We start from the raw sequence: 13,864 nt of genomic DNA on the forward strand, positions 1-13,864 counted from the left end.
TTTGTTCTCACTTTATGCATCTACCCCTCCTTCACGTTGTTTTCCTGCTGCCTCCACTGCAACATCTGTGGTTTCTAGTGACAGGGAGGGAGGTTTCAAAAAGCATGTCAGAGGCTTTGGAATATGCCACATCAGGTGGGGAAGAGGGTCATGAATGAGGCTATGCCAAGGAGGGTCAAGCGAAGGCTTGAACTTCTGCAGACTTCTCCTACACCCACCGTGCTGTCTCCATCATCCTTTCCAAGGCAGGTGATTACATGTCCCCAGATCAACCTCATGTCCAGTGTCCTAATGCAAGCTTGACAAAACTGCTGATTTTGCATCTGCTTCCATTCTAGCTTGTTAAATTCACTCCTTTCCTGGTATCATGGCCTGTGCTACACCTCAGTGGCAGGTAACCATCCATTATTTTACCCCGAATTTTGCAGCTGCTCCAATTCTAGCTTGTTAAATCTGACCCTTTTCTGAATTAATGGCCTGTGCTACATCTCAGTGGCAGGTGACCAACCACCAATATTTTTACACAGAAGGCAACTCCTGCATTCCATGAGCATGTAAAATGTCTTTGTTGATGGACAGCACTGTCAGTGGCAGGGTACACATAAACGTGGATGCGTGGTTCAGTAAGTATGGGCAGGAGCACATGTTTTTCATGGTGCACTGGGACAGTCTTCTGGTGACTGGGAAGGGTGCAGGATGGGGCATGCTACTGGAGCTGGTTGGTACCATCATGTGTCTTTTCAGATGGTGACAGAGCAGTCACTTGTACCAACTCCTCCTTACTGGCCTTCATCTTCTGACTCCTTCAGAACCATGAGTCCCCAAGCTCCACAGCGCATTTGCATTATTCCAGGCTAAACTCTGCCATCCTGTGCTTAAGCTCATATGCCTAGGGTATAGGACTCACACTAGGCCAGAGTTGCTGCCTGCTCTGCAGTCCCAGGCCAAGGGGTGGCTAACCCCACACCATTTTCAGCCAAACAATGTTGTCTGTGGCAATAGTTTTAACTTGCTTGCTCACCTTCACCTGGAGAAAAATAACACATGTGTCCTGCCTGGCACATGTCCTCAACCTGGTGGTGCTGTGGTTCCCAGTTAAGTACTGATGATTCCAGGAGATCCTACATCAGGCCTGAAGGGGTTGTGGCCTTTAGGCAGTCAAACCATTGCAGAAATGCAGTGGCAACATCAGCTGCTGGCCAAATGCCTTATTAATGACACCCCCACATACTGTGATGAGGCAAGGATAATGATACAACGCCAGTGGAACACACACTCTGAGGCCTGGTAGACTAGGTACTGGAAGCAGAAGCAAAAAGAAGACGACTGTCTCCAGGTCAGCAGGATCCTTTTGCATACTGTCTGAGGAAGAGGAGATATACAATGAGGAGGAAGGGTGATGTGCTGATGGTGAGGGGGAGGAAATAGGGCAGGCTTATGGGGGATAGTTCACCTCTCCCAAATCCTGGCAGTTGTGTTTGCTTGGAGTGAGATTTGGGGACTTTGGGCTCTCTGTTGAAGAAAATCTGTGACAGATGAGGTCTTTAATGTTCAAAATGCCTGCACAAGTAGCTCAGGGTTTTGGTCATCAAAATGGAGCACCACTGTTGGGTGACCACCCTATTAGATACTTGATACAAGGGTAAATTGGTTCATCTGATGCCACCATCACAAAGTGAGCCCAAAAATGCAGCACTTTGAGAACCCCTTTCCTACATTTCCTGATGGTGGCAGGATCCAATCTGATGACCAACATGTCTCCAGTCCTGCTGCTTTAAGGTTAAGGATCCATGTTTTGGAGCTTCTTTGTATAACCATAGCGACCAGGCCTTGCTGCAGGCAGCACTCACATGCAGCTCTTGAACCACTGATTCCTGACTACATCAGGTCCACGGCTGATGTGGACACTCTTAAACGTGAGGACCGCATTAGCTATTGGGTGTCCATATGGAGCTGCAAAAAAGGTACATTCTAACCACCCCATAAGTCTATCAGACTGAGTTCTAAAATCTTTGCATTGAAACCTCTCCTACATAATCAAGTAGAATTTTTTTAATATTCAAGTTTCATATTTATTTATTAAAAGACAAACAGTGCAGCGCAAATTGCGTGAGAAATATCAGATGCAGCAGCACCCTAGGTGAATCCAAGGAGCTCTGTAGTCTGGGGAACAGACAGGAGAGATCTGCTAGAACTGAGGGGAGACACCAGAGAGCACAGCAGCCTGCCTAGAGAGACTGGAGAGAGGATAAGAGAGATGCAGTGCTGAGGTGATTTTTACCTTGAAAACACAGCACGGGTGCATTTTTTATGCATTCTCGCTGCGTTTTCAATGCATTTCAATGGGGAGGTGCGTTTTTTGGTGCAGTTTGACAAATATGCACCAAAAATGCAAGATTTTTAACCGATTCAAAAAGGGGCGATAATAGCTGACAAAATTCATGTTTATTTAAATTCATCATATTAATTAAAAAGTCAAATATAATACCATTATTTGTAAAAAATATATATATTTAAAAAAAAAAGTAAATCTCGGTTTTGGTCAAGTGCATCCTAAATTTTCGGATTCCGCACCAAAATTTTAATTTCGATGTACCACTAGTGCTTGTACAAGGGTTGCGCTGCATACGGCAGAGGCCAGTCACATCTGCAATTTCTCTGCTTTGCCAGCATATTCTTTCTCCCCCAGGCACCCAGCAACCAGTTGTATTTTTTTATTTTATTTAATTCATTACAGTGAGGGCAGTGGAGACACAGCTGCAGGGGGAAAACCATAATCCTAACCATGAGCTGCTTAACTTTCCACAACAAGAAATAACATTAACTACTGGGACTTTTCTGGTACCAAATTCACCAAACTATTGGTCTTACTGTTAAAAGTAATATTTATCCATCAGAAATCCTTAATGCTTCATAAAAATTTAAATATTGTTCATAGAGCCCTAAAATCTCCCCCTATTGCATATATAATCTGTACAATCAACCCTGCCACATTCTGTATTTTCAGATTGCAATCAGAAAGAGCAATTCACTAACACTCATATCAGCACTATGTTTCACCAACAATCAGCTGTGTCAGATTTTTCCAACTGTTCTTTCAGTTTGTGATCTTTATCAATAAAGAGTTTCTGTCTGAATTCCATCCTCAGTATTCTCATGTAGTTTCTTATATTCACTGATTAACATATTCATTATATTTTATGAGCACTATATTTATTTATATAGATATAATATATTATATATATATATATATATATATATATATATATATATATATATATATATATATATATTTACAAATTACAAATATTTACAAACCGCTCAGTGTCTGCTACCCCTCTCTGCCAATCCCTCCATTGGCTACCACTCGCCCAACGAATTAAATTCAAAATACTGACAATAAGTTACAAAGCCATTCATAACTGTGCCCCCAGCTACATCACTAACCTAGTCTCAAAATACCAACCTAATCGCCATCTCCGTTCCTCCCAAGATCTCCTGCTCTCTAGCTCCCTCATCGCCTCCTCCCATACCCGCCTCCAGGACTTCTCCCGAGCCTCGCCCATCCTCTGGAATTCGCTACCCCAATCTGTCAGACTGTCTCCAAATTTATCCACTTTTAGGCGATCCCTGAAAACTTTCCTCTTCAGAGAAGCCTATCCTGTCTCCATCTAACAACTGCACTATTTTCTCCATTAGCTCATCCCCCACAGCTATTACCCTTTTGTATAACTTGACCCTCCCTCCTAGATTGTAAGCCCTAACGAGCAGGGCCCTCTGATTCCTCCTGTATTGAATTGTATTGTACTTGTACTGTCTGCCCTAATGTTGTAAAGCTCCGCGTAAACTGTCGGCGCTATATACATCCTGTATAATAATAATAAATTATATATATATATATATATATATATATATATATATATATATACACACACACACACACACACACACACACACACACACACACACACACACACACACACACACAGTGGGGACGGAAAGTATTCAGACCCCCTTAAATTTTTCACTCTGTTATATTGCAGCCATTTGCTAAAATCATTTAAGTTCATTTTTTTCCTCATTAATGTACACACAGCACCCCATATTGACAGAAAAACACAGAATTGTTGACATTTTTGCAGATTTATTAAAAAAAGAGAAACTGAAATATCAGACCCTTTGCTCAGTATTTAGTAGAAGCACCCTTTTGATCTAATACAGCCGTGAGTCTTTTTGGGAAAGATGCAACAAGCCCCCTGTGTGATAGTATGGGCAGGTAGCAGGTACTTTTTATGGAGAGATTGGGGCTCTATTAGATCTTGTTTGAATTACGTCACTTCCAGGCAGTGGCAGGTGGTGCTCAAAATTTTTGGGGGGCGCAAACAAACTGAAAAATACTGTAACCCCCTCCATCAATTGCAGCCTCACTGTGCCCATCAAATGCAGCCACTGTGCCCATCATATGCAGCCACTGTGCCCATCATATGCAGCCACTGTGCCCATCATATGCAGTCATTGTGCCCATCAAATGCAGCCACGTGTGTCCATCATATGCAGCCATGTGTGCCCATCATATGCAGCCACTTGTGCCCATCATATGCAGCCATTGTGGCGGCTGGTGCTCAAAATTTTTTGGGGGGCGCAAACAAACTGAAAAATACTGAAACCCCCCATCAATTGCAGCTTCACTGTGCCCATAAAATGCAGCCACTGTGCCCATCAATTGCAGCCACTGTGCCCATCAATTGCAGCCATTGTGCCCGTCATATGCAGCCACTGTGCCCGTCAAATTCAGCCGCTTGTGCTCATCATATGCAGCTACTTGTGTCCATCAAATACAGCCACTTGTGCCCGTCAAATGCAGCCACTTGTGCCCATCATATGCAGCCACTTGTGCCCATCATATGCAGCCACTTGTGCCCATCATATGCAGCCACTTGTGCCCATTATATGCAGCCACTTGTGACCATCTTATGCAGCCACTTGTGACCATCTTATGCAGCCACTTGTGCCCATCATATGCAGCCACTTGTGCCCATCATATGCTGCCCCTTGTGCCCATCATATGCAGCCATTGGGCCCATCATATGCAGCCACTTGTGCCCATTAAATGCAGCCACTTGTGCCCATCATATTTAGCCACTTGTGCCCATCATATTTAGCCACTTGTGCCCATTATATGCAGCCACTTGTGCCCATCATATGCAGCCACTTGTGCCCATTATATGCAGCCACTTGTGCCCATCAAATGCAGCCACTTGTGCCCATCAAATGCAGCCACTTGTGCCCGTCAAATGCAGCCACTTGTGCCCGTCAAATGCAGCCACTTGTGCCCATCATATGCAGCTCCTTGTGCCCATCATATGCAGCTCCTTGTGCCCATCATATGCAGCCATTGTGCCCATCATATGCAGCCACTTGTGCCAGTCAAATGCAGCCACTGTTGCCTATCATATCATATGCAGCCTCTGTGACCCCCCACTCACGGGGCTTGCGGCTCTGGCAGCACCCCCAACCCCCCCAGCACGCGGATCTGACATTGTGGCAATTCCCGCCAGGCAGCAGCTCCTCGGTGCACCAGAGCAGCGGCGACCTCTACTCCAGCATGTGTCTTCAAGTCCTCCGCTCCTCTTCCTAAGCGCCAGGCATCCAATAGGGTGGCCTGGTGCTTTGGTCAATCAGGAAACAGCTCTGACGCCCTGCCTCCTGATTGGCGGGGAGGAAGGTTAGTGTGAAAACAGCGAAAATTTATTTGCTATCATCGCACAATTGGGTGGGTTTAGGGCGCACTCTCTGCGCCCCGAGCCCACCCTATTTTGAAGCCTATTAGAGCCTCTGGCTCTAATCAGGTGCTTCAAAAAGTACCACCCCCTCCCGCCCCCGCCATAGGAATCTACGTCCGGCGTCCTTAAGGGGCCGGGTATGGATGGGGGGGCGGCGCCCGTGCACCCACAGTGCACGGGCCACCACTGCTTCCAAGGTCATTATTCCCAGGGGGTGATCTGGGCTGCTCTGTGCAAAACCACTACACAGAGCAGGTATGTATAACAGGTTTGTTATTTTTAAACAAAAAAATGATTAAGATCACTTTAAGGCTGGTATCAGGGAGGTGATCACTTTACATGAATGAATGAATGAATTAATGGGTTTAGAGCAGGGGTCTCCAAACTATGGCCCTCCATTTGTTTAGAAACTGCAATTCCCATCATGCCTAGTCATGTCTGTGAATGTCAGAGTTTTACAATGCCTCATGGGACATGTAATTGGAGGGCCATAGTTTGGAGATCCCTGGTTTAGAGGAAGACAAACTTAAATAATGGTGAAATTTATCATTGTTATGTTTGCCATTCAATTTCTTGAGCACAAGTGATGATATCAATAGAAAATACAATCTCAAGATGTCAGTGTTTCTTACTTTACATGTTTATTAGTTTGGCCTTATATAACTATAGAAAAACAATGCCCTGTACCTTGCAATTTCATTTTCATTTTTTGGAAATATTTTAGTGATTATGGTGTTGGTCTGGATTATTTCAGGCAATTGACTTTGTTAGTAAAAGTTGCTACTGCATCTATTTCACTTTTGGAATTTAGATACTACAGTACTTGTAATTTTTCTGTGCATTGTTTTAAACCATAAAGCAGAGGTTTTAATATTCTCACTGCACATTTACTTGCATGTATACTGCCTTCATCAGTGAGGTTTCTGGATTGAAAACAAGAGAGTCATTAATATTATGAGAGGAATCTTTACATCTAGATAGGCAAAAATGACATATTGGGGACTTCCATTTAAACTTATCATAATTGGTCTGTAAAAAACCCAGGGGGTGACTAAAATTGGAGAGTTCAGAATTAGGTGCAGCTCTACATAGAAACCAATAAGCTTCCATTTTTTTTGTCAAAGCTTAATTGAACAACCATAAGTTAGAAGATGATTGACTACCATGCACAGCTGCGCCCGATTTTGCACTCTCCAGTTTTAGAAAATTAACCAATGTATTAAAGATCTGGTGTATAGCTGATAAGTATGTAATAATGATAAAAAAAGATTGTTTGTCCATGTAAACTTTGTTTAAATTGTTAATTTGTATTTATAATAAATTAGATGAATTGTTGAGTTTTCTGTTTTTTTTTTAAAGCATCTACCATTTATACTTGTCATAATAAGTATTACTTTTGTACATTCAAGCAATATTTTTTTTCCTACAGCTTCTAGAACCTTCTTGAACATGAGTGAGGCTTCATTTTAGGCCCACTCTGTTTCCAGTGATATTTAATTTCTTGGTTTACTTAAATAAATAATAGGAAAACTAGTCATTATTTTGTCATTCTTTATACTTGATATTCTATTGGGAGTCATGTCTGCAAACATATTTTATCTGATGCTGTTCTTCTGATCACTGTTTTTCAGCGACTAACATGAAATTGTAGTTAATAACCTATTAATTAGGAAGCCTTTTATTGTATTTATCTCATTAAAAATAACATCTCCGAAAAGAGCAGTAAATAAACATGAGATATTGTTCTTCCTCCAAGTCATATCATTCAAGTCATCTGTCATGCCATAGTGTTAAACAATACATTTTTGCAACAGCCTTTGTTAATTAAGTGGACAGTCGGTTAATTAACTAAGATTTTCAATGTGACTATGCTCTTCATTCATGACAAAAATCTTTAAAGTCTACAGTTTCAAGCATTCTTCTGTTAATCACTTTTAAACTGTTTGATCTGCATATGTAGTGCCTCTGTTTTTGGAATGTGATTGTTCAGAGTTATTTACTGCATTAATGACATCAAAGTTCACCGTTAAAGGGAATCATCTGCTTTCACATTCTTGGTCCACTGAAACATGGCTGATGGCATTGCCAACGAGCCAATGAATTTGAGCAACGTTGTTATGATTCGCAATGTTCCCCTCATTCATTAGCTTGTTAGCAATGGTATTTTCCGCCGGTTTTGCTCAAAATAAACTGTCGATCAGTTGGCGACTATTTTTGATAATATCAAGGCCACAGTTTTTGGGGACATCACAAAGCTATCATCAATGTCAAAAATAGGAGGTATGTATTCCTTATTTAAACATGTGTATTTGTGGTGCAGTGTTTGTATTCAGCTGTAAAATAACAGTTTGTGTACTATTTAATTACCTACAGTGGATAAAAGACTGTGTGAAGAGCAGTAATATTCAGATGTTCATAGCAGCCAATTAGTCAATAATTGGCTTTTTTTGGTAAATCCAGTCTACATTGCTATAAGAATTTTTGATAGATCATTACACAGAATTGCACTTTGCACAGTGTTATTATATTTAACCAATTTTCTTTTTCATTTTTGAGGGGCCAGGATTAGGAAACATTTGGATTATATTGCTATCTCTTATTGCTTCTCGAGTTTAACTCAGTAGGATTTTACTGCAGCTACGCAGGATTTCATGGGCCAAATTGCAATGTTAATTGGTGGCTCTGACTGGAGATGACATAAACATATCTCAACACCTTCCCTTGCAGAATCACTATCTAATTTGTCTGCAGCCTTAGCAGTCTCCGAGCCTTTGATTGCAGAAGCTCCTTGCTGAATGAAGTTGTCCCTAAGGAGGCAGGCATCCGCCATAACTCACAGGCTTAGGGAGACTATTTTGGCTTTTCTTGACATAGGGCATGCCAACTTAAAATGGAGGTGCAACCTATAATGTCTACTAATGCTGTTGCTGTTACTAGTCTAGGGTCCTCGAGCATTTCTAAGACCACCAAAACTTTTCCATTGCATGCACTATTTCCAGAAGTTTACACTTCCCAAATGTTTTGCGGACCAATACTCATTTTGAGGTGGCCTTTATAAAGAAGGGGGCTGCCTCGACAAATCTGGACATCCTGACTGGAGGCTCTTCTAATCAGCATCCAGTTGAACAATACCAAGGTAGTGGCAAACGTCAATCAACATGGAGGAACCAGAAGTCTTGCCCCAGCAAAAGAGGTAGAAAAGCCCTGGCCATGGTTTCTGTTTCAGCCATTTACATCCCTGGTGTGGACAATTGGGAAGCAGACCACCTCAGCCAGAAGCGCCTGGACCAGGGGAGTGGTCTCTACACCCAGAATTGTTTCAGAACCTGTGCCACAATGAAGGATGCCAGATGTGTATCCAAATTCAACAAACTGGATAGGCTTGTCTTTAGGTGCAGAGATCCTCTGGCAGAAGCACTGGATGCTATGTGAGATTAGTTCAACCTTTTTTTCACCCCCTTTCCTAATCTTCTTCAGAGGGTCACGATGAAGGACATTCTGGTGATATTATAGCTTCAGACTTCCCCAGACAGATGTGGTACTCTGACCTGAACTGGCAGATACTCTTGAAGTTCGAAATGATCTTCTGTTCCAGGAACTGGTTTGCTTCACAGCATGGCATGGCTGTAGAGGGGCCTTTCTGACTCTGTGATCCCTATGATGTTAAAAGCCAGGAAGTCTTTTTCCCAGACAATCTACCATATGGAAGATGGAAGATCTTGGAAGATGGCATACTTTGCTTGGTGTGAAGAAAAAAAAGAGTATCTCAGAAAATGCTGGGACTAGTGGGATGAAGCTTGCCATTTTTACAATCAGGTGTGCATCAATATTTGGTCTTAAGTACTATTAAGGGTCAGATCTCAGCACATACGATTGTGTTCCAAAGACCATTAGCCACTCATTCTTTAATTAAGACCTTTGTACAGGGTGTCTCTTGTGTGGCTCCCCCTGTGCACCCACATATACCCCCATGAAATTTAAATTTGATTCTCTCTGCAATTCAAAAAACACCTTTTAAACCATTAGGTATGTTTTTCTTTCCATGCTCACGCAAAGAGTTTTATTACTTGATGCCATCACCTCTGCGAGGCATGACTAAACTGATAAATTTGTTAAAGTGATTGTAACGTTGATTTTTTTTCTAAACAAATATGTAATGCTTACCTACTCTGTGCAATGATATTGCACAGAGCGGCCCCAATCCTCTCCTGGGGTCCCTGCCATCTTTTGCCACTCTTTTTCGGAGCACCCCTATAGAAAGCTGCTTCCCTTGGGGGTGCACCTGCAGGCTCACTCTCAAGCCGGGCTCTGTGTGTCTATTGACCGGACAATGCAGCTTGCCCCCCCCCCCCCAAAAAAATTAAAAAACTGTTGTAACTACTTGTATAACTGCAGTGTGAGCTGGAGTTTGGCTTGAATTTGGTACTGTATCTAAATCTGCTAGTACATCTAACACCCCCCTCCCCCCTAGGCTGACAATGCTACTGTCCAAAGGTGCCTCTGTGCTCCTTTATCCAGAGTAGGGGCACTTGAATACAGGAGGTGTGTTACTGGCCAGATCACCAGGTGAAAACAGAGGGAAAAAAGCCAAAAAAAAAGAAAACTAATGGTAAGCTGCAATATAATACATTTTTGGTTTCATGTTTAATATCGCTTTAACGATAGGGTTCCACTCTTTCTTGTCAAGGTGCACTCTGGCTTTTTGGTATCAGCAACTATTTTCCAGATTTGCAAGGCTGCCACACGGTCTTCTATTTACATGTTCTCTAAGTTCTAACAGCAGGATGTTTAGGCCTCTTCTGATGCCAGCTTTGGATGTAAGGTTCTTCAGGCAGCTCTTTGAGCTTTGGGCTGTCTCGGTTTGTTTTTAGTTGGGCCTGTTGGTGTTTTGTTTGCTGTGTGGCCCACCGTTCAGTTGCGCTGCTTTTGAACATCCCACGTGTCTCTGAATCCTGTGTTACTTACTGAGCAAAAAAGAAAACAGAATTTTTATACTCCCCTTAATATCCTTTGCTTCACACCTGTCCCATCCCTCTGTGATTATGATCTTGCTCCGCGCACTACTTTGTTATAAAACTGAGGCATGGAAGTGGGAGGGCTTATACCAGGATAGTCTGGTTGTTTCTACATGTGTCCAAATTCTCCTGTAGGCAGCAGTATAACCCAAATGTCTCAGAGTCCTTTGTTCCTCAAAGGACTTAAAGAGAAGAATTTAGCGTTAAGTACAAAAATCAGGTTTTTGTAAGTTGCACCAATGTTTGGGCTATCTAGTCACTAGTTATTGGTCCAAATATATGACAGCCTTCATTGTGGGTAAGTAATTGGTACATTATACGGGACAGCTACCACTAAAAGAAAAGCCTGCTGCTAATATAGCAGAAATGATTTAGCATTAGCAAACCAATTTGTAAACCGACTGACTAATCTTTGAATTGAATTGAATTGAATTGAACATCACATTTTGTAATCTGACACTAGCTTTGGCCTATGTTTTACTTTAGTTGATCAATATATTTATTGAATACCATATTGCTGTTACCACACCATTCAGACAGATTATGCTTGATATATTTCAACAGCTAACCTTTTATTAACATGATTGATTTAGTTTTTTAAATAGCAGCAGGTTTTCATTTTAGATGAAGCTAACCTTAACTATTGCTGATTAATTTATGCATTGCTCTAATGATCCAAATTTTGGGGGTCTAATCTACCAGTCTACCAGTATTTACAACTGCAATTTTTTTTAAATATAAAAATGTGCAGTGCAACCTTCCTACTTACAGGTGTCTACTTGGCACACCAGGCACATGGTCTGATATTCAAATGACTTGGGGACCATGAGCATGTGGCACCCTAACATGCGGGTACCAACCCTTATGCTGTGGAGCACCATGCTACTCCAAGAGGATTTATCTTTTAAATGATTAGCCTAGATTAGACAGGCAATGTGTTCTTTTGCACTACTAGTGCTACAACACTTAGCATGGGTACTGTACATAGGTGGGGCCTATGTGTAGTTTACTTGCTCTGCTCTTTTCAAGTTACCACAGATTGAATATCATAGTGAATAACCTATTTGTTGAACAACCCAATCAAGGGTTATATTTGTGAAGCTTCCCCACATTAAAATAGATCATACAAGATTTCTTGGATCTATTCTAAGGGAAGCAGGTGAGTTGCACACAAGGTCCTTTTACATTCCTTTGCCATTTAGTGGTAAGAAAAAAAAAAAAAAATCTTTTTTTTTTTTTTAACAATGAGAAAAGTGGAATTATTAAATATTGGTAGGTCAGGGGTGGATTAGGTATAACTGTAAGCCTCTAATGGGTTGTGAATTGTTAGCATCTAAGTTAAATCTCAAACAAGGTAGTTCAATTTGCTGTGTCTATTAAGTCTTATTGAGGTCTACAGTGGCCTAGTTTTTAGCAGACATTGACATCATTATGAATGACACATGATCCTCTGACACTTTTCTTTAAGTTTGTTCAGAGATCACAATGTTGCAAACTGGCAGCTGCAGCTCAGTAATGCTTCCTATTAATAAAGACTGGAATCAGAGAATTGAGCTCAGCACTTGTTGGGTGAATTAACTGCAATTGCTACAGGTATTAAAACCATGGGTCTAAACTTTAAAGCATACTGTACTTGTAATCAAAATGAAATGCAAGCTTACCTGAAAACTGAGCAGAAATGTAAATTGTTCATTTTTAGTTTGTTTGCCTAAAAAACACATTTTCATTGTTGTGTTTTGTGACAGGAAGTAGTATAATGAATGTACAGTATATTCCATAATTTTTTTTTTATATTAGTGCTAATGTATTGGTTTTTTTTTTGTATGATAGATATTAACATTTCTTTTTTCATTCCCTAACACAGCCTCAAGTTTGGAAATGTTGTCCTACACTTTTTCTTAATTTGTGTTTAGTTTGTTAGCATTCTGAAAAATAATTTTAGAGTATATGTGTACTTTAAAATAATTTTTGAATTTCATAATTTCAAAAGGACCATGACAAATTTGAAGATATAAAATAATGTCATGACTGTAAAGAGCAAAAGTGGTTGTAAACCTCTGACATGAAATATGAACAAAACACATACCTCTATAGCAGGGATATTGATTTACAATTCACGGAGGTCCAGTCAGTAAAATATTCTTTCAGCAAAGGTATGAATCTCATGTTTGTGCAATGACTCAGATCTTTCACATCACAGGCCCCCTCTCTTCTTAGGCTAGGTTCACATCTCTGGCTTGGTAACGTGTGTGAAATTGCATGCGTTCCTGAGCCACAAGGAAATGCGCTGCACTTTAACAGATGTGCGGGTGTGCCATCAATTCTTAATCGTACCCCCACACATTGACACTTATGGCACATTTATGTGCACTCCGAACCACATGGTGTTGCAGCACCATGCGGCTTGGTGTGGCACATTTTAAAAAGGAAGGGTTGGAACTTCAATCCCTGCGCTTCTCACAGGTAGGGCACCCCATTAAAGTGAATGGGCTGCCCTGCATGCGACATATGTGTACAAACACGCATGCACAGATCTGAACCAAGCCTCATATCACAATCCTGTTCTTACCTCAGCATCCTCAGTCCCCCTTCACATCACAATCACTCCCCTTCTCATCAAAATCCCCTCCATTACATTACTGTCCTGAGCCTCTACCTCACATTACTGTCCTCAGCCCCCCATTACTGCCCTCAGCATCCCCATTACTGTCCTCAGCTTCCTCTATTATTGTCCTCAGCTCCTCTCCATTACTGTCCTCAGTCCTCCCCATTACTGTCATCAGCCACCTCCCCTCATTACTGTCCTCAGTCCCCCTCCATTACTGTCATCAGCCACCTCCCCCCCATTACTGTCCTCAGTCCCCCCATTACTGTCCTCAGTCCCCCCCATTACTGTCCTCAGTCCCCCCATTACTGTCATTAGCCACCTCCCCCCCATTACTGTCCTCAGTCCCCCACCTCCATTACTGTCCTCAGTCCCCCTCCATTACTGTCATCAGCCACCTCCCCCCATTACTGTCCTCAGTCCCCCCATTACTGTCCTCAGTCCCCCCCATTACTGTCCTC

The 13,864-nt window shown here is 41.8% G+C and overlaps 1 protein-coding gene across 1 annotated transcript in view; it reads left to right on the plus strand.

Annotated features, from left to right (window-relative positions):
• Positions 1–13,864, plus strand: part of CPNE8 (copine 8) — a 442,845-nt gene that overhangs the window by 176,363 nt on the left and 252,618 nt on the right. The window lies entirely within an intron of this gene.

The sequence above is a fragment of the Aquarana catesbeiana genome, linkage group LG03, assembly GCF_042186555.1.
Source record: "Aquarana catesbeiana isolate 2022-GZ linkage group LG03, ASM4218655v1, whole genome shotgun sequence".
Classification (NCBI taxonomy): Eukaryota; Metazoa; Chordata; class Amphibia; order Anura; family Ranidae; genus Aquarana; species Aquarana catesbeiana.